Source organism: Neomonachus schauinslandi, chromosome 3 (assembly GCF_002201575.2).
Source record: "Neomonachus schauinslandi chromosome 3, ASM220157v2, whole genome shotgun sequence".
NCBI lineage: Eukaryota > Metazoa > Chordata > Mammalia > Carnivora > Phocidae > Neomonachus > Neomonachus schauinslandi.
The window spans coordinates 104,317,597-104,336,914 of NC_058405.1; the positions used below are offsets into that span (position 1 = coordinate 104,317,597).

General features: G+C 35.6%; 1 pseudogene; it reads right to left on the bottom strand.

The window, feature by feature from the left end:
• Positions 1–1,710: 1,710 nt before the first annotated feature.
• Positions 1,711–1,827, bottom strand: LOC123324341 (annotated as a pseudogene).
• Between the last annotated feature and the right edge of the window lie 17,491 nt (positions 1,828–19,318).

The window sequence follows — 19,318 nt, forward strand, 5'->3', positions numbered from 1 at the left end:
TTCCTCTGAAGCTCCCGGGATTCATGTCTATAGCTTGAGGAAATGACCAGAAGTTGGGGCTTGGGATAATAAGATTTTAGTGAAAAGGGTTGTGAAATGATCCATTTATATATTATTTAATCAAGAACTCTTACTGAGTATCCACTGTGTGCCTGGCATTTTGCTAGGAGCTGGGAATATAAGAAATTCAAGAAACTTACGGTTGTATGGATATGGATAGACATATTTTTAAAAATCATAATAATGGTGCTGGAACTAAATTAGAGGTGTGCTAATTGTACAATACTGGCACAAAGGAGGAAGTGGTCATGTATATCTCAGGTGGAAAAAAGTACTTCTGCAAGGCTCTAATGTGAGCTGAGTATTAAATTGAGTGGATATTCATTAAATATGAAAGGGAGTCAGAATGCATTCAAAACAGAGGGATCAGCATATGCATAAACCAGTGTATACTTTTGAAGGGAAATGCAATTTTGGCTGGATTATAAAGTATACAAAAACTACAGCAATAGTTAGAGCTAGGAGTAAGCAGAGACAAAATCAGAAAGTATTGGAAACCATGCTGCCAATCCAGAGCTGGGTGAATGGAGCCACTGATGGAATACACCCAAATCCTATGTTCTTAAAAGGCCAAAGGATGCCAAACGAAATGTATCTGCAGAACTACATGGACGAAGAGACTTAAACTCCTAACTGTTCCAAAGTAAAAAATAATTTAATAAACAATTTCAGTTAGGGGAGTGACATGGTCAGATATAGTTTTAAAAGAATCACCCTAGCAGCACCTGTGTGGCTCAGTCAATTAAGCGTCCAACTCTTGGTCAGGTCATGATCTCAGGGTCCTGGGATGAGCCCTGGGTCAGGTTCCCTGCTAAGCAGAGAGTCTGCTTCTCTTTTTCCCTGCCCTGCTGCTCCTCTTCCTTGCTCATGCTCTCTCTCTTTCAAATAAATAAATAAAATAAAAAATAAAATAAATAAAATAAAATATCACCCTGGTTGTAGAGTAAGGAAAGAAGTGAAATGATGCATCCATGGAGGAAGAAAGACCACATCCTATATGGTTACTAGAATATATATGTAATATACATTTTTTAATTTGAAGATGTAATTGGCTTTATTAAGTGATTCATGAATTGAGCAGCATCCCATCTAGGAAGTAGAAAGATACTCTAGAATATTTTTTGAATTAGTACATATCATAATATGTTACTATAATAATTTAGAAAAGATAAAGTGGTAAATTGGACTGGAGTAGATCAACAGATAAAAAATTAAGTAGATACACTCAAGACCTATTTAAAAGATAAAAGAATTTGGTCATGACATGGTGGGATGTTGTGGTGAGGAAAGAGGAAAATTAAAGATAACTCCCTGATTTATGGCTCGAATTCTAGTCTGATGTAGGTTTTTTATTTTATTTTTTTTGCTTAAATAAGCAAAATAAGATTAGAATATTTGAGAAAAAAGAACATTGCCAGAGGTTAGGTGATTGAAATCAATACCAAATATACTCAGATGAAGATTAGATTTTAATTAACTTCTTTTTTTTATTTTTAATGTTTAAATGTCATCTAGTGTCTCTAGAGAGTTGTATCTAGGGGTGTGGCATACAGAAGAGAGTGCTAAATGGGGAACTTGAATTTGGAATTAGTGACATGAAAACTGGTTAAGCCATGAAAGTGGATGAGCTTCTCCTGGCACTTTAACAGAGTTCCACCATAAAAGAGCTTAGTAGGGTCTCCCATCCAAGTACTAACCAGGCCCGACCCTGCTTAGCTTCCGAGATCAGATGAGATCGGGTGCGTTCAGGGTGGTATGAGGGAGACAAACCATAAGAGACGACTTACGTAAAGGAAAGAAACTGAGGCTTGCTGGAGGGGAAGTGGTGGGGAGGATGGGGTAACTGGGTGGTGGGCATGAAGGAGGGCATGTGATGGAATGAGCACTGGGTGTTGTATGCATCTGATGAATCACTGAACTCTACATCTGAAACTAATAATGCACTATATTGTTAATTGATTGAACTTAAAATAAAAAAAAAAGGAACCCCCCGCAAAAAAGAGCTTAGTAGGGAACCTTAAGTAACAAAAAAGTTAAAGAGATCTGGAGAGGAAGAACTGACACAGAGCCAAGGAAACATGGTTCATTGAAATGGTGGCAAGCCAAGACCATAAGGAGGCCAAGAGACAACAGTTTCTACTAAAAAGAGTTTTCATAGTATCAAATGTTGGATTGAAATGTGTTTCTCACACTTGGTAACAAGAAGGTATGGAAGACTCTAGCAAGCTTAGTTTTCAGCAAGTGGGAGGGAAGTAAATTCAAATGTGAATGGTAGGTGTGAAAAAAGTGTATGGTAAATATCAACATCTCATGCAAGAAGTTTGGATGGACAGGGGAGAAGTTAAGACAGGAACAGGAAAGGGTATTAACAGAAGGCTTTGAAAAGATGAGATCATTGGTGGGAGGGAAGATTTACAAAAAGAAATCAAGATCACAGATGTGCCAAGATCTGTATTCCACTATTCACTTAAAAAAAAAAAATAAATCCCATCATCCCATCTGTTCCTCTTAAGAAGCTATAACCACTGCAAACTATTCGTTGTGAGATCCACTGAATCTCAAAGCCACTTTGTGGAGACTCTTCTACCATCATCCCAGCACCAAAAAGGCATTCAAATAACTGGGAGCGGGTAGGAGGCTTTTTAAAAAGTTGATTAATGTATATACTACAGTACCTAGAAGAACAATGCCAAAGTTTACATAGTTTAGATCAGCACTGAATGTACACAGCTAATGATTAGAAAGTCAGATTTTAATTAGAATCCTCATGGATTTGTGAAAATTCTTAATTATTGTTGCTGTTTTATCCTTAACTAAATTTCACTCTATTCCAGCAAAATAGATCCTCAGTCTCCCCGTGGAATGCATGTAACCCATGCAATTCATTATAAAACAGTTTCTCACTGAGAGCTTAGAAGTGTCAGAATTTATGAACATCCAAGCCCATTTGATTTGATTTTATCTCTGGAGCATGTTTACTAATGCACAAATATTATTCATTAATGTGCTAAGGGGTGTTCACTAAAGCTGAGCTGTGGAATTACCTTGACTTTAGGAGAAAAGTCGTCCCTCTTCTCAGGCAAAGAATGCTGATGAGGAAAAGTCCTCCAAAGAATTTTAACAGTATAGAGCAGCCCCAGTAAATAAAACACACTATCCCGTTTTTGTTAATGTGCACAAGAAAAGCATTAAATCTATATATTTCCCATCTATCTGTTGAGGAGGTTTTATCTCCAAGGGAAATGGTGGAGACATTCAAGAGCGAGTCTGCAGAATGGTTAACTTTTAAATTCCTGTTGTTCTTTGTTTCTGTCGTGGAGAAAAGATGAAGTATCCAGCCTACTCTTTGGCAGTATGAACACTAATCTCATCATGTTGTTTGGTGCTCAGGAAATAACCATTTCTTCCTTTGTAGGAAGATACCATTCATTTCTCATGTAAGAGAAGCCCAGAATTTGTCAGGTTAGGGCTGGTGTAGCTGGTCCCTGTCATTGGGGACACAAGGTCCTTTACCCCAGCTCTGCCCCCCTGAGAATGTTGTCTTACGCCTGCTGGCTCAGAAGAGCTGCCTGTATTCCATCCATCGTTATTTACATTCCAAGTAAATTCCAGAAGGAGAAAGATGGGGAGATGAGATGTGTAACTTCTCCCTTTTCAATTTATAGTTTACTAAAATATCACATAGTGGATAAACATGCTCAAATCATAAAGTGCAGCTTAATAAATGCACACAAAGTAAAGAAACCTTGTAATCAACACCCAGATTAAGATATGGAATACTACCAACTAGAAGCCCCCCTCATGTCCTTTCCTACCATTATTCCCCTTCAATGGTAACTATTATTCTGTATTTTAACAACATAAATTAATTTTGCCTGCTTTTGAAACTTTTATAAATGCAATCCTAGATTATGTTTCTTTATATCCACTTTTTTTCTCACTATTACATTTGTAAGATGTATGTATTGTTGGCTCTAGCAATAGTTTGTTTTTTTCTCACTAATACATAACATAAGAATTAAGTTTCAATAAGTTTTATTGTTGACAAACAATGAGTAATTATTATAATGAGTGCTGTTAATAAACATTATTTTATGTATTTTTTAATGAACATATGCATGCATTTTTCTATTGAGTATATTCTTAGGAGTAGGAAGGTCATTTTATAACGTACCTATGATCAGCTTTAGGAGAGAATACTGCACAATTTCAAAAGATGCTGAACCAACAAATTACATCACCTCCATCTGTGTATGGGAATTTCAGTTTTTCCACAGGCTCAACAACACTTCATTATGTCTGTCTCTGTGATGTTTAGCAATTCTAATAGGTATTGGCCTCTACTGTTAATTTATACTTTTCTGATGTCTAAGGCTGAGCATTTTCATATACTTAAAAGTCATGTAAATATCTTCCTTTGAAAAGTGTCTGTTAAAGTTTTTGCCAGTTTTTCTTTCGACAGTCTATACTTACCCTGTAGATTTGTAAAAGTTTTTTAAAATATACTGTATATGAATCCATTGTGACATATATATATTGAAAATATCCACTGTCATTCTGGCTTGCATTTTCATTCTCTTAATGTTGTCTTTTACGAACATAAGCTCTTAGTTTTAGTAAAGTTCACTTAATATTTTTTCAATATAGTTAGCACTCCTTGTGTGCCATTTAAGACATTTTTACTTCCTTCAGACACAGGATGATATTATCCTGTTTCTATCTAAATAGTTCATTGTTTTACCACTTATGTTTAGATCTACATTTCAACTAGAGCTGATATTCTTTTTTTTTTTTTTTAATCTTTTTTTGGATGAGGGGAGGGGCAAAGGGAGAGGGGGAGAGAGAATCTTAAGCAGGCTCCACACCCCGCACAGAGCCCGAGGCAGGGATTGATCTCAGGACGCTGAGATCATGACCTGAGCCAAAATCAAGAGTCAGAGCTTAACCGACTGAACCACCCAGGCGCCCCAAACTGGAACTGATTTTCAAATATGGTGTGTGATAGGGGTAAGGATTTACTTTTTTGTTTTTTCCACACGGGAATCCTTTGTTGAAAGGTCAGCGTCATCCCTATGCAATGCAGGCTTTTAATGCAAGTGACTTACAAATAACCTTATCTATGTGGATCTGGGTTAGTTTTCTCTCTCTCTCTCTTTGTGTGTCTTTGGTCTATTGGTTTTTTTATGTGCTAATATTATACTATCTTAATTAATGTAGCTTTATGGTACATCTTGATTTCTAGTAGCGTAAGTACTCCAGCTTTTTTCCTTTTCAAGTTTGTTGTAGCTGTTTCCAGCTCTTTATATTGTCACATATGTTTTAAATTAAGCTTGTCAATCAATTTCCAAGAAAATGATATAGGGATTTTGATTGACTGTATTGCATTTATAAATAAATCTGTGGGATATTGGCATCTTTACAATATTGAGCCTTCCAACCTGTAAACATGGCACTTCCTTTCATGTGATTTAGGTTTACTTCAATTAACCTTAGTTACATTTTTGGCTGCTTTTTTGTTGTTTTTATTGTTAGTTTGTTTCAGTGTAGGTGGTACATACTTTTCAATGGAAAATTAGTAGTTTTATCTATTTTGACACTATAAAGAGTATCATTTAAAATTAAATTTCCTGTACATAACTGATGTATAGCAATATAATTAATTCTCTATTTTGATAGTGTGTCTAATGACATTGCAATATTCTCAAACTGATTCATTTGGATTCCAATATGCATTATTATGTCATTTATAAACAATTACAGGTTTTATTTTGCATTCCAATTATTTGTTTCATATTCTATTTTTTTTTTTTTATCTTTCTTTACTGTATAGGCCTAAGATCTCAAAATCAAGGTGAAGAGGCATGCTGATAAACAAGTGTTCTTGACTTTTTCCCCATTTCATAGAAAAGCTGTTGATAGCTCACCTTTTTTTTTTCTAAAGATTTTATTTATTTATTTGAGAGAGAGAATGAGAGAGAGCACATGAGACGGGGGAGGGTCAGAGGGAGAAGCAGACTCCCCACCGAGCAGGGAGCCTGATGTGGGACTCGATCCAGGGACTCCAGGATCATGACCTGAGCCGAAGGCAGCCACTTAACCAACTGAGCCACCCAGGCGCCCCGATAGCTCACCTTTAAGTTTGAAGTTTGCTGTGGATTTTTCATAAGTCTTGTTAAACAGATTACAGAATTTTCTTTTTAATTTAATTTGATAAAAGTAGTTATGATTTGGTATTTAAATTTTTTAAAGACTATTGTTTACTTATTAAGATGATCATGTGATTTTCTGCTTTAATCGTTTACTATGATAAATCATACTGCTTACTTTTCTATTATTAAGCAAATCTAAAATTCTTCAAATTAAATTGTAGTCTTTGTAAGTCTCCAACTTATCCCTGGTTTCCTCTGTTCTCAAAATGCAACTTTTCAAGGGTCCGCACAGAGAGCTTACTGTTTAATAGAGCCCTCCCTTCTTTTTTTGTAGATCCTGAATTCCACTTTTTGTCTCCTTCATAAAAATAAAGATAAAGCTATTCTGTTTTAACAGTTTTCCATTTAACTTCTTAGCTCATTTCTCTGCCAGCAGATACCACATGGGGGAAATCACAGAATGTTGGACTCATTCTTTTTCTTCCTTTCTCACCAATGTTTTTTTTTTTTATTTTTTATTGTTATGTTAATCACCATACATTACATCATTAGTTTTTGATGTAATGTTCCATGATTCATTGTTTATGTATAACACCCAGTGCTCCATGCAGAACGTGCCCTCTTTAATACCTATCACCAGGCTAACCCATCCTCCCATCCCCCTTCCCTCTAGAACCCTCAGTTTGTTTTTCCGAGTCCATAGTCTCTCATGGTTTGTCTCCCCCTCTGATTTCCCCCCCTTCATTCTTACACTACTGCTATCTTCTTCTTTTTTTTTCTTAAATATATTGCATTATTTGTTTCAGAGGTACAGATCTGTGATTCAACAGGCTTGCAGAATTCACAGCGCTCACTATAGCACATACCCTCCCAATGTCCATCACCCAGCCACCCCATCCCTCCCACCCCCCCCACTCCAGCAACCCTCAGTTTGTTTCCTGAGATTAAGAATTCCTCTTATCAGTGAGGTCATATGATACATGTCTTTCTCTGTTTGACTTATTTCACTAAGCATAATATCCTCCAGTTCCATCCACGTCATTGCAAATGGCAAGATTTCGGGGGGGTTTTGATGGCTGCATAATATTCCATTGTATATATACCACATCTTCTTTATCCATTCATCTGTCAGTGGACATCTTGGCTCTTTCCACAGTTTGGCTATTGTGGACATTGCTGCTATAAACATTGGGGTGCACATACCCCTTCAGATCCCTACATTTGTATCTTTGTGGTAAATACCCAGTAGTGCAATTGCTGGATTGTATGGTAGCTCTATTTTCAACTTTTTGAGGAACTTCCATACTGTTTTCCAGAGTGGTTGCACCAGCTTGCAGGGGTGGAGCAAGATGGCGGAGGAGTAGGAGACCTGGATTTCGTCTGGTCTCAGGAATTCAGCTGGATAGGGATCAAACCATTCTGAACACCTACGAACTCAACAGGAGATCAAAGAAAAGGATAGCAACAACTCTCTGAACAGAAAAGTGACCACTTTCTGGAACGTAGGACATGCAAAGAAGTGAATCCGAGGCAATATTCAGGAGGATAGACGGTGGGGGAGGGGGCCTCCATCAGCCGCTTCTGGCAAGTGATAGAGCCCCGGAGCACAAAATCTCACCAATGTTTTTACTTCTCAGTTTTTGGCTTCCATGACAAACATAATCTTTAATTTTTGACTACAAAAAAATGCCATGAGATTGGCAAAAGTGCTGTTTCCCTTGCTTCTACCAGGGCTCTTATTTTTAACATCATCGCCAAGAAACATCAAATGCCCCTAGAGAGAAAGAGACTGACAAAATATTGACTCACTTCTCTGTGCTTCTTCTCTCTCTGGAATCTTGATTTTTCTAGCTCTGGTGGCTTTGGCAACTCACTTATGCCTTCAAACTTTATTTATATATATACATTTTTACTTTTTAAAATTCTGGTTTTTCCAACTGTTCCTGATGGGAAAATTGATGTACTACTATGTCTCCATAATCTGAAGACCTTGATATGGTGATTCCTTATTTACCCTATAAACGTCTTAATCTACATTCCAAGATTTTCCACCCCTTTTCACCATATCATCATCCTCTTTTCTAACAACTCTTTATTTTTTTAAATAATTTTGCCCTTTTTTGGCAGACATAGTTGTTTTATTAATATTTTTTAATTGAGGTTAATTACACAGAACATAAAATTTCCCATTTTAACCATTTTTAGTATACAGTTCTGTGGCACTTAAGTACATTCACATTGTTGTGCAACCATCATGAACATCAATTCCAGAACCTTTTCACTTTCCTGAACTGACACTGTACCAATTAAACATTAATTTTTTCAATCCCCTCTCCCCCAGCTCTGGGAAACCACTAATTTACTTTCTAACTCTCTGAACTTGACTACTGTAGGTACTTTATTTAAGTGGAATCAACAGTATCTGACCTTTTTTGGCTGACTTATTTCACTTAATGTCTTCAAGGTTAATCCTTGTTGTAGTATGTGTCAGATGTTTCTTTCTAAAGTGGGATAATAATCCATTGTATGTCTCTTAATTTTTGACTGGTAGTATATTCTGTCAGATATTAGGATAGCCACTTCAGTTCTCTTTTGGTTACTTCATCATGGAATATATTTTTCTATCTTTTCAATCTATGTGTGCCCTTTGATCTCAAGTGAATCTCTTGTAAACATTATACAACTGACTCTTTTACTTTTATATTCATTTTGCCAATCTATGCATTTTGACTGGGAGTTTAATCCATTTACACTTAGAGAAATTTCTGGTAGGAAGCATTTACTTTGCTAGCTTTTTTTTTTTTTTTAAATGTCTTACTGCTTTTTGTTTGTCATTTCATATTCTCATATTGCTTTTTTGTGTGTTTAGGTGATTCTTTTGTAGTGAGATTTTTTGATCACCTTCTCATTTATTTTGTGTATATTCTATAGATGTTTTCTTTGTGAGTACCATGGTGATTACTTATAACATCCAAAATTATGACAATCTCTCCTAAAATGATAACAAGTTAACTTCAAATGTATACAAAACTGTACTCTTTTACAACACAAAGATGCCTACTTTACATAGCTATGTCATAAATTATGTTTTACAAATTGGGTAATCATTAAGATAAACTTATAATTATTTTTCTGCATTTACATTTTAAATCCTGTAGCAAATAAAAAATGGAGTAAACAATCAAAATTGATAATAATAGTAATAATAATAACATGAGCTATCTGTTGGTACCTGCTATCTGGCACTCAGTTCTTTTAAAAATGGTAATTGATATTTTCATTCTAAGAGATAGGCCACTTTACTTAACCAACTTCAACTTCAGAAACCCATATTCTTCTATTGTTGACTTCTCAACCTTTTTGATTACCTCCCTATATAGACGAAAATCATTGTTCTCGGGATCCTTGTCAAGTTCTAATTACCTACCAAACACTCCAACTATTTTCACTAGTCTGGTGCCTGAATATACTACAGATATAAAATTCTTCCTATTATACCTGTCCTACTTGTGTCTATCGCAATACAAGTACTAAGTCTAGATTTACTTATTTGCATCTTCAATTTTCTTTAGTCTACTGTATTTCCTAGACTATTTTCTACTTTGTCCATTAGGATTTCTGAAATTGTACCACAAACCACATACCACATCCTAGATACCCAGGTAACTTAATTACTTTTCACTCGTTACCAATAAAAATCTAATTTTGCATTCATAAACTTCCCTCATTAATTCTTCACGAGATGATGTGAGGAAGACTGATTTAAAGAATCTGTTATACAATGAATATTGTTAGTATAATACAAATTATAAGAATAACCTAAATTAATCATACTATGACCAAAACCAATAAAACAACTAAATTCCAGATTTATTTTTATACTCTTGCTATTGACCTGTTTCTAGCAGTTTGCTCTGCCTCCTCATTTGAAGTTACAGCCTCAAGAAACCTAAATGAAGGGGCAACTGAGCATTCTGAATTAAGCATATAGGTAATTGTACATGCAGCTAACCACTTGTGCTGTTGATTGGGTAAGTGGCCAATCATGCTGATAATTGGATACATGCAAGCACAATTAAGCAATTATGAATGCAATAGCTTGCACAATACACTTTTTTAGACATCTAATTACGTTCACAAGTAATAGTAGGCTATGCAAATTTACTCCCTTTCTGGAAATAAAAGTGAACCTAGAAAAGAATATATTTTACTGAGCTTAGGGTCAATATTCTATTACAGTTAAGATTAATAAAGTAACAGGGTATTAGGCAACATTTGAATGTGAGGTGAGGCTGGATATACAGACAGATAGATGATATAGAGATAGGTAGATAAATAGATAGATGTATATATCCTCTGCCCAAAGAGATCAACAGTGCCAGAATGATAGTGAAGTGAGTCACTTAGAACTATGAATTCTATTTTTGTACTGTCTCTTCCCATTGTGGACACACACATACACACTCATACACACCTCAAGCAGATACATCCTAGGCAGCATCTCAGTAGTCTCTCCAAAACAAACTTGGCTTTTAAGATAGGATTTAACATTCAAAGTAAAGTAATGAGAACTGAATGGTAGATTAACGAGTTTTCCAGAAGAATCTCATTTTTTTAGTCTGAATTATAATTAAAAAAAAAAGAAAAAAGAAGATGCAATTGATCTTTGGAGAATAGGACTTTTCACATTTCATAAAAAGTGGAACACTTTAAGTCTAAATTGTTTTCTTAAACATCCTATTGGTTTTGAATTTGTGAGTTTTGAAGGCCAGAAAAATTGTTCAATATTATTCTAATATTGTGCCACTGCCCCTTAATAGGCTTTAAGAAAGGCTTTAAGGCTTTAAGAAACCACTTTCCTTCCTACCATTTCTTCATCTATAAAACATGAATTATGCTGTCTAACTTTCAAAGAATTTTAGAGGGTTAGAAGCAACATATATAAAGTCTAGCACAAAGCCTGGATATAATCATTACTTACTAAGTAGTGGTTATTATTCCTATTATTCTTTATTTTAGATATTTTTTCTTTTTCTTTATGCCCCCATTTCAATTTTCCACATAAGGAGAGAGTCTCTTCCAATTTATCTCCTCCCTGCTTCACCATCCCAAATGATGTCTCTCTCATACCATGTATTAGAAGGAAATAAAGCAATAACTCTGTGGTGGGCATACTTCTAAGACGGCTCTTAAGGATTCCCACCTTCTGGTATTCACTCCCCAGTGTTATCCTTTCCTCCTCTTTAGTGTAGGCAGGGACTAGTGACTGACTTTAGTGCATTGAATATGTCAAAGTTATGAGATGTCACTTTTTTAAAAGTTTTTATTTAAGTTCCAATTAGTTAATATACAACGTAATATTAGTTTCAGGTGCACAGTTAAATGATTCAACAAAGATGTCACTTTCTTGATGAGGCAACAAAAGACTATTGAATTCTTCTTGCCCCACTCTCTCTTCGGGCTTGCTCATTCTGATGAAATCAGTTGCCATTTTGAGATCTTCTATATGGAATCCCAAAGGGTAAGGAACTGAGGGACTCTTCTGACTAACAGCTCATGAGAAACAGAGCCCTCAGTTGAATAAACTGTGAAGAGCTAAACCCAGCCAGCAGTCACTTGACTAGTTTGGAAGTGAACTGAACCCCATTTGAACCTTAAGATGACTGCAGCCTCTGCTGACGCCTTGATTAACCTTGTAAGAGACACAGAGCCAGAGATCCGGAACCAGATTCCTGATGAAAAGAAACTGTGAGATAATAAATGTTACTAAGTTTTTGGGTAAGCCACTAAGTCTGGAGTAATTTGTTATGTAGCAATAGAAAACTCATGCAAACTTATCCACACCACACTTTTCTTTCCCAAACAGTTCTATTTGAATGATCCTTCTCCAGGGTATTTAAAAATACATTAGTTTCTGTGGTTAAAGACATGTCTTCTCATTTACAAATGCCTTCTGTAAGAAGTTTTTTCCTTTCCTAAATACAGTTATTTCCTCTCTACCTCCACATCCTAGAAAGAATAATCAGGCAGCAATTTTCTTCAGGCAGAAAAAAATATGTAATGCTGGAGTGGAAATCTAAAATACTGTATTTTATTTATTTTTATTATTTTTTTTTAAAGATTTTATTTATTTATTTTGACAGAGAGAGAGACAGCGAGAGAGGGAACACAAGCAGGGGGGAATGGAAGAGGGTGAAGCAGGCTTCCCGCCAAGCAGAGAGCCCGATGCAGGGCTCGATCCCAGGACCCTGGGATCATGACCTGAGCCGAAGGCAGACGCTTAACGACTGAGCCACCCAGGCGCCCCTAAAATACTGTATTTTAATAAATCAATTATATAATGTAGTAGTAAGAAAATGATCTTGAACATGTAGTTTTTTGAAAAGCAACCTGAGAAATACTAATAAGAATAAAATATTGTTCTGTTCCCAAGGAAGTTACAATCTAGTTTTAAAAAATAAGACCTACACAGATTTGAAGCCTACTAATACTCCAAGTTAATATATGATAAATAGGTTGCATAGACAGTAAGATGTCTGGAAATAAGTAGAAGAAAGTAGCTTCCCAGGGGGAGGCAGACCATGCTTAGTCCTTTGAAATGATTAAATTAGAAATTAGCCCAATTTCCAGTCTCTGCTTTACCAATTCTAGTGCCTCCCCTCCTTGATAATTTATTTTATTATCAATTATCTGCATTATCATGAATAACACTCATTTTACTTATAAATCTAGAAAATAGTACAAAAAGGTTAAATATTTGCCACAAGGCTAGTGGCAGTATTGAAATTAAAACCAAGGTTATAAAACTCTAAAAGTAGGTAAAGAAATATAGTCAACCAACTAAGTTTTAAAATAAGCTGAAAAAGAAACTAAACAACCAAAATGCATCTATCCTATTTCTTGTTTGCTACATAAACACAATGTCAAAAATCAAAATTTATATTAAAATAATTTTAGTTCAGTTTTCAATAAATTATTTTGTATCATGTTTCCATTTTAAACTCCTAGGAGACTTTTAGACTGCCTGGTTAAATAGATCTTTACGTAGTGGTACTGATGAGATGCTCTTAGTAAACTATTTCTTAACAGTTACAAAGGCATTGCATTCTAAGAGAAAATGATACCTGAAGAATGTAAAGAAGACAAAAAGGGGGGTGACTGAGTGGCTCAGTCAGTTGAACATCTGGCTTGTGATTTTGGCTCAGGTCATGATCTTGGGGTCCTGGGAAAGAGCTTAAAGATTCTCTCTCCTTCCCTCTGCCCCTCACCCCTGCTCATGCTTACTTGCTCTCTCTCAAATAATCTTAAAAAAAGAGAAGAAGACAAAAGTGGGTATGATGACAAGGAGTAAGAGAGTATGACATTTCAAATAAATATAAGTAATTAATAAAGGCAAATTTAGTGAAGAGATCAAGTACGAGAAAGACTTTGAAATGCCCACTGAATTTGGAAATTTGAAGCCTCTTTGTCCTTTTAGTGAGAGAACATTTAATAGAGTCATAGACAGAAGCTGGAATTTAATGGTTTGCAGAGTGAATAGGAGGTGAAAAAGGGATAACAATGAGAACAGATGAGTCTTTGACAAGTTTAGATGAAGAGCATGGAATAGACTCAGTTATTGGAGGAAGACTTTGGCTCAGGAAAGGACGATTTTTTTTTTAAGATTTATTCATTTATTTGAGAGAGAGAGAGAAAGTGGGGGGAGGGGGAAGGGCAGAGGGAGAGGCAGAGAGTCTCCAGAAGACTCCGTGCAGATCATGAAACCTGAGCCATGGAACTATGATCCCATGATCTGAGATCATGATCTGAGCCAAAACCAAGAGTCAGATGCTTAACTAATTAAGCCACCCAGGCACCCCAGAAAGGACAATTTTATAGGATGTTTACAAATTGGAATGAGAGAGAGTGATCTAAAGCAAGACCTAGGAAGTGGAGTCTGGTGCTCTACCCTAGAGAAGGTAGACTGCCTTCTAATGGGAGGGGAACAACTTCTGGGAATGGAGAAGTGTTATGAAGAGAAAAAATATAGACAACTATCTGTGAGAGGCTTTGTATTTGAGAAATATGGTATCTTTGACTCAGTTTTCTCTCTGCTGCGTAGAAGGAGGATGGGGAGATAGAAGTTAAGAACAGCAATGAAGAGATACTGGAGAAAATTGGCCAAAGACAAAGGGCTGGAGTATGGCCCAGAAGACACACACTGGATGGAGACCAGAAACATTGAGTGGTGCCAGTCAGCTTTTATACAATTTCTTCTATTGGTACTCAGCATCATTAATATTTTATTATAACTGGAAAAGGTGAACCTATTAATGCTTTTAATTTCTTGTTTCTATAGCTATATGTGACATTCAGGTCTTTTGTCTGGAAAAGTTTGCTAATCATTGGCCCAGAGAGAGCTCTGGAAAATCAAAGTCAGAAAATTAGCTGCATATTGGTCGCTGAGAAACTTCTTTTGATTAAAGTTATACCATTTCGATCATGTAAAATTAATTGGCTGTTTTTATCCTCTGTGGTATAAGCATAAGGTGATGTAGATACAGAAGTAATTAATTAGCAGGACCTAAAATACACGCTTTCTATGAATTCATTGGAAGATGATTTCTGTTTTGGTTTGGAGGTGAGTGGGTATAGTTATCATGTTAGACTGGACTTTTTCAGTTATGAAAACAATCACTCACCTTTACTTTTTGTCTTTCAGCCTCTCTATGATATTCAAATTATTTTTTGTGATGCATTATTTTAAATGAAGCAAATTTTTTTATTTAAAGGAAAGCCATTTTTTTGCATACAGCTGGTGATGAAAAGCATGCTTGCTAACTAATATTAATTTTTTCCTCCAAGAACTTGTCTCAAAGTTCAAGTGAAGTCAGAGGCTATTCTTGTAGTGCAAGACATTATGTGCAGAAAAAACATCTTGTACCTTGAGTCATAAAGTGGAGATTTGAGGCTCACATCTGACATTTACTAAAATTTTGGTTTGGGGCAAGTGGTTTAAACTCTCTGAGTCAGAATTTCCTTATCATAAAACAAGGATAAGTTCTATTATCCAGGAAGAATGTGTGAAAAAAATGATATAATATTTCTGAAAGTGTATGGTACAACATAAAGCATTCTAAGATACTGTTCTTTTATTTGAGAAGCCTTTCAGGAAAATTTCCAACTATAATTATATAAATCATTTTGTTTTCATACGTTTCTGCTAGCGTGGAGGCATTTGGTCCCAGATTATAGAAAAGTCAATGAAGACTGGTCAAGCCTAAAGTCATGTGAGACATAATATTCTGATTTTTTATTATATAGGACACTTTTAAAAGTTTGGAGAAGACAGAAGAGAAGAAATTAAAAAATAATTCATAGATCTGTAGACCTAACACTTAAAGATAATGTTTTTTTTTTTTTTAATCTCCCTTCCCATTTGCTATATTTTGGATTTTTCAGAGAAAGATGATAGATAGATGATAGACAAATAAATAATAGATTAGTGTGTATAGCTTGTATTATAAACAAGGGAAACATTTGTCTGTCTTACTTTAGCTTTCATAGACATGAGTTCAAAAGGTTCCATTTTGTGGACATCACTATTGTCATTTAATAGTATATTTCCATTTTTTTATAATTATGTATAATGTACATAAATCTTTGCTATATTTAGCATTTTCTTAATCCCTACAGGACCATTTCCTTAGGGTTGATTTACTGGAAAGGTTTACTTCTTCTTCTTCTTCTTCTTCTTCTTATTATTATTATTCAGAAAACTGCCTTCTTTATAAGGGCTCAGACTGTATCTTTCACCTTTGAGATTGCCCAGGTTACTTAACATAGTATTTCAGACAAAGTCGACACCTAATATTTGTGAGTGAATTGTTTGATAATCTCAAAAGCTCGTTCATTCTCTAAGTTGAAGATATTGGTGTCTTCCAATGGCTATGTAGAGAAATGGTGTCATGCAGCGCCTATAATGCTTTGTCATATGAGAGGGACATTTCAAGGCTAGTTGGGCAAATGATAATGTAGGCAGAGCACATCCACAAATTAGATAAACAGATGGGCTTTTATTGCCGGAAATAATTTGTTCTTGGAAGGAACATCTAACACTGGTGACTGTCATATTCTGATAGCAGAGTGACATTTGGTATTGGAGTCAGAACTGACCTGGCACATTTCTGAGGGATGGTATTTCTGAAGTAAATGGGTAACAATTATTTATTAAATAGTAAATTTAGTAAATTATCTCAAATTATATTGACTTAGTTATATTATTTATTCCTAAATATGTTATATTTTTATAAGCAATGAGTACTGGAATTCTCATTGGTGTTAAAACTGATCTTAGTTTATGGACAATTCGGTTATCACTTCAAATAAGTATAATCAGGAGCATTTCATTACAGTGAAACCCAAGGGCTGAAGCACAAATCTGATGTGGCTTCTTAATACTTACATGATAATAATAATAATAATAATAAAAAGAATGGTCTGCAATCCTCAAAAGTTCAGATAAGTGATACAATGTTATTTATATTTGTTTGTATTATGAACAATTTGCTGTAAAGAACTACTTCTCATGTATTTCATAGACTTCTTTTGTATCTTCCAGAGCCAGTGCTAATGTCATGAACAGATTCTCAATAACTGCTTGCTGATTGATTGTCGGAAGGATGGATGGATGGATGGATGGATGGATGGGTGGATGGATGGGTGGATGGATGGGTCGATAGAAAGAACAATAATTTCCCCATGTCTAGTTTATTGTCAAACTGGTTACATGTTTTCTTTAGTGCCTGAGCTTCCTTGAATTCTGATATCCTACTAATGAATAGATCATCCTGGGGCGCCTGGGTGGCTCAGTCGTTAAGTGTCTGCCTTCAGCTCAGGTCATGATCCCAGGGTCCTGGGATCGAGCCCCGCATCGGGCTCCCTGCTCAGCGGGAAGCCTGCTTCTCCCTCTCCCGCTCCCCCTGCTTGTGTTCCCTCTCTTGCTGTGTGTGTCTCTCTCTGTCAAATAAATAAATAAAATCTTTAAAAAAAAATGAATAGATCATTCTTTAATTTACTTCTTTATTCACTCAGTAGCTATGTTTTGGATGTCTACCATGTGCTCAACAGTGCAAATGGGTTCAACACAGCAATACCACCAAATTTCAATTGCTGCTCTAAAATTATAATCTGATAAAGACGTGGCATTGTGCCATTGAAGTCTTAGTGCTATCAAAGTATTTATCATGAATCCCTAATTTGGGAAGAGAATGGGGGCGAGGAAGAGTGAATGAGAGAGACAGACAAAGAGAAAGAATAAAGAATTGAATAAAGAGTGCCAGCTGTATGTCAGGCAATGTTGATAGATCTCAGAGTCGCAATAGTGAATAAAGAAAGGCACAGTCACTAGCCTTGCAGACTTCACCATTTAAAGGGCAAACCTTATACTCTGGTTGAGCTAAAAGATTGGTTCAGCTCAGTCAGGCAAGGAGTGGTGGGCTTCAGGGGATAGGACACTCGGATGTTGAAATGAATGGACTAGTGATTGATATAATTGGAAATCAATCTTTTCCATGTCCTCAATGAAACCTAATTGACCTGAAATAAATCAACCCAGAGTAAAGTCAGTTGAACATTTGAGTCAAGTGAGCATCTACAATATGCCTGACATTTTCTCAACACTATCTTTTTAACCCTTCTTGAAGTGACTGTACACTTTAATTTGCAGATGAGGAAGCTAAGTTAAGAAATAGGAAATTTTGGCAAAATCACACTACAACTATATGTTTTAGTAAGGATTCAAAAGGAGATTGCAAAGTTCTGGTCTTGGCATGTTTGCATTTTTAATAAACCTTTTAAACCAAAAGGAAAAGAGAAGATGCTGAAATGTCCTGACTAGGATCTTGCAATTCAACTTTTGATTACAAACACAAAATGGAATAAAATAAAGCAGTGAGGGTGCCTGGGTGGCTCAGTTGCTTAAGCAACTGCCTTCGGCTCAGGTCATGATCCCGGAGTCCCTGGATCGAGTCCCGCATCGGGCTCCCTGCTCGGCAGGAATTCTGCTTCTCCCTCTGACCCTCCCCCCTCTCATGTGCTCTCTCTCATTCTCTCTCTCTCAAATAAATAAATAAAATCCTAAAAAAAAAAACATATAAAATAAAGCAGTGAAAGTGAGAATTCAAGAGAAAATATAAATACATTTATAGTTTTAAGAAAGCATTTAATGTTTCTTTTAATATAAATGTCTGACCTGATTTTCTCAGCAAACTCTTCTCAGTTTCCTATTAAACATCCCATTCTCAGCATAACTCATTGCACGCCCTGTGCTTACTATAATTTATAGATGTCCATGGTTCCAGGAAGGGAATGACCTCTGTCAATACTATATAAATAAGACATAAGGCTGCTAGGATTTTCAAATCAAAGGAATGAAATTCTCTCAGGGTTTATGTAGAAAGAGTGACAGATTACAGATTTATTTATTAAAGCTAAAATAGTTTGAATAACATAAATGCTGCCAACATATTGTCTGTATACCAAAATCAGTGCCCAGAGTAAAATTGAAAAAAAAAAAAAAGCAGCACATATGAACATTATGAAGAAATATCTCTGCCAGTTTATGTTGGGGGAAAGTCAATAAAAGTTCAAACCATAATGTGCTACTAAATCTCAATTACTCTTTGTGGTACCATTAAAACTATTATGTAGTTTCATTTATTTGAGAAAATATATTGATGGTTCCTCTCTCAGTTCTGGTACTTACCTAGTAGGGTAGATATAGAATAGAAAACTTTGTAGGATATCAATTATTTCAAGGGTTTTGTTTAAGCATCTTTGCCTTCACCAAATGATGAATTTGTCAAGCATATAATAGGAACTTACAGCTTAGCCCTTTGTACAATAAAATGCCCAAGCTATGAACAAATCATAGAAGGTCAAACACAGCATGAATCAAATTAGTATAAAAGAGTAGGTGAACATTTAAGAACTATATATTAGCACAGTTCTTTCTTTCCAGCTGTGAGGGCCTAAAAGGAAAACGTTTTTCTGTGCTCACATGTCTGATACTAACTACCCAGAGTTAGCACAGACCCCACAGTTTAAAGGCTTTCGTCCCAAAGGACTGC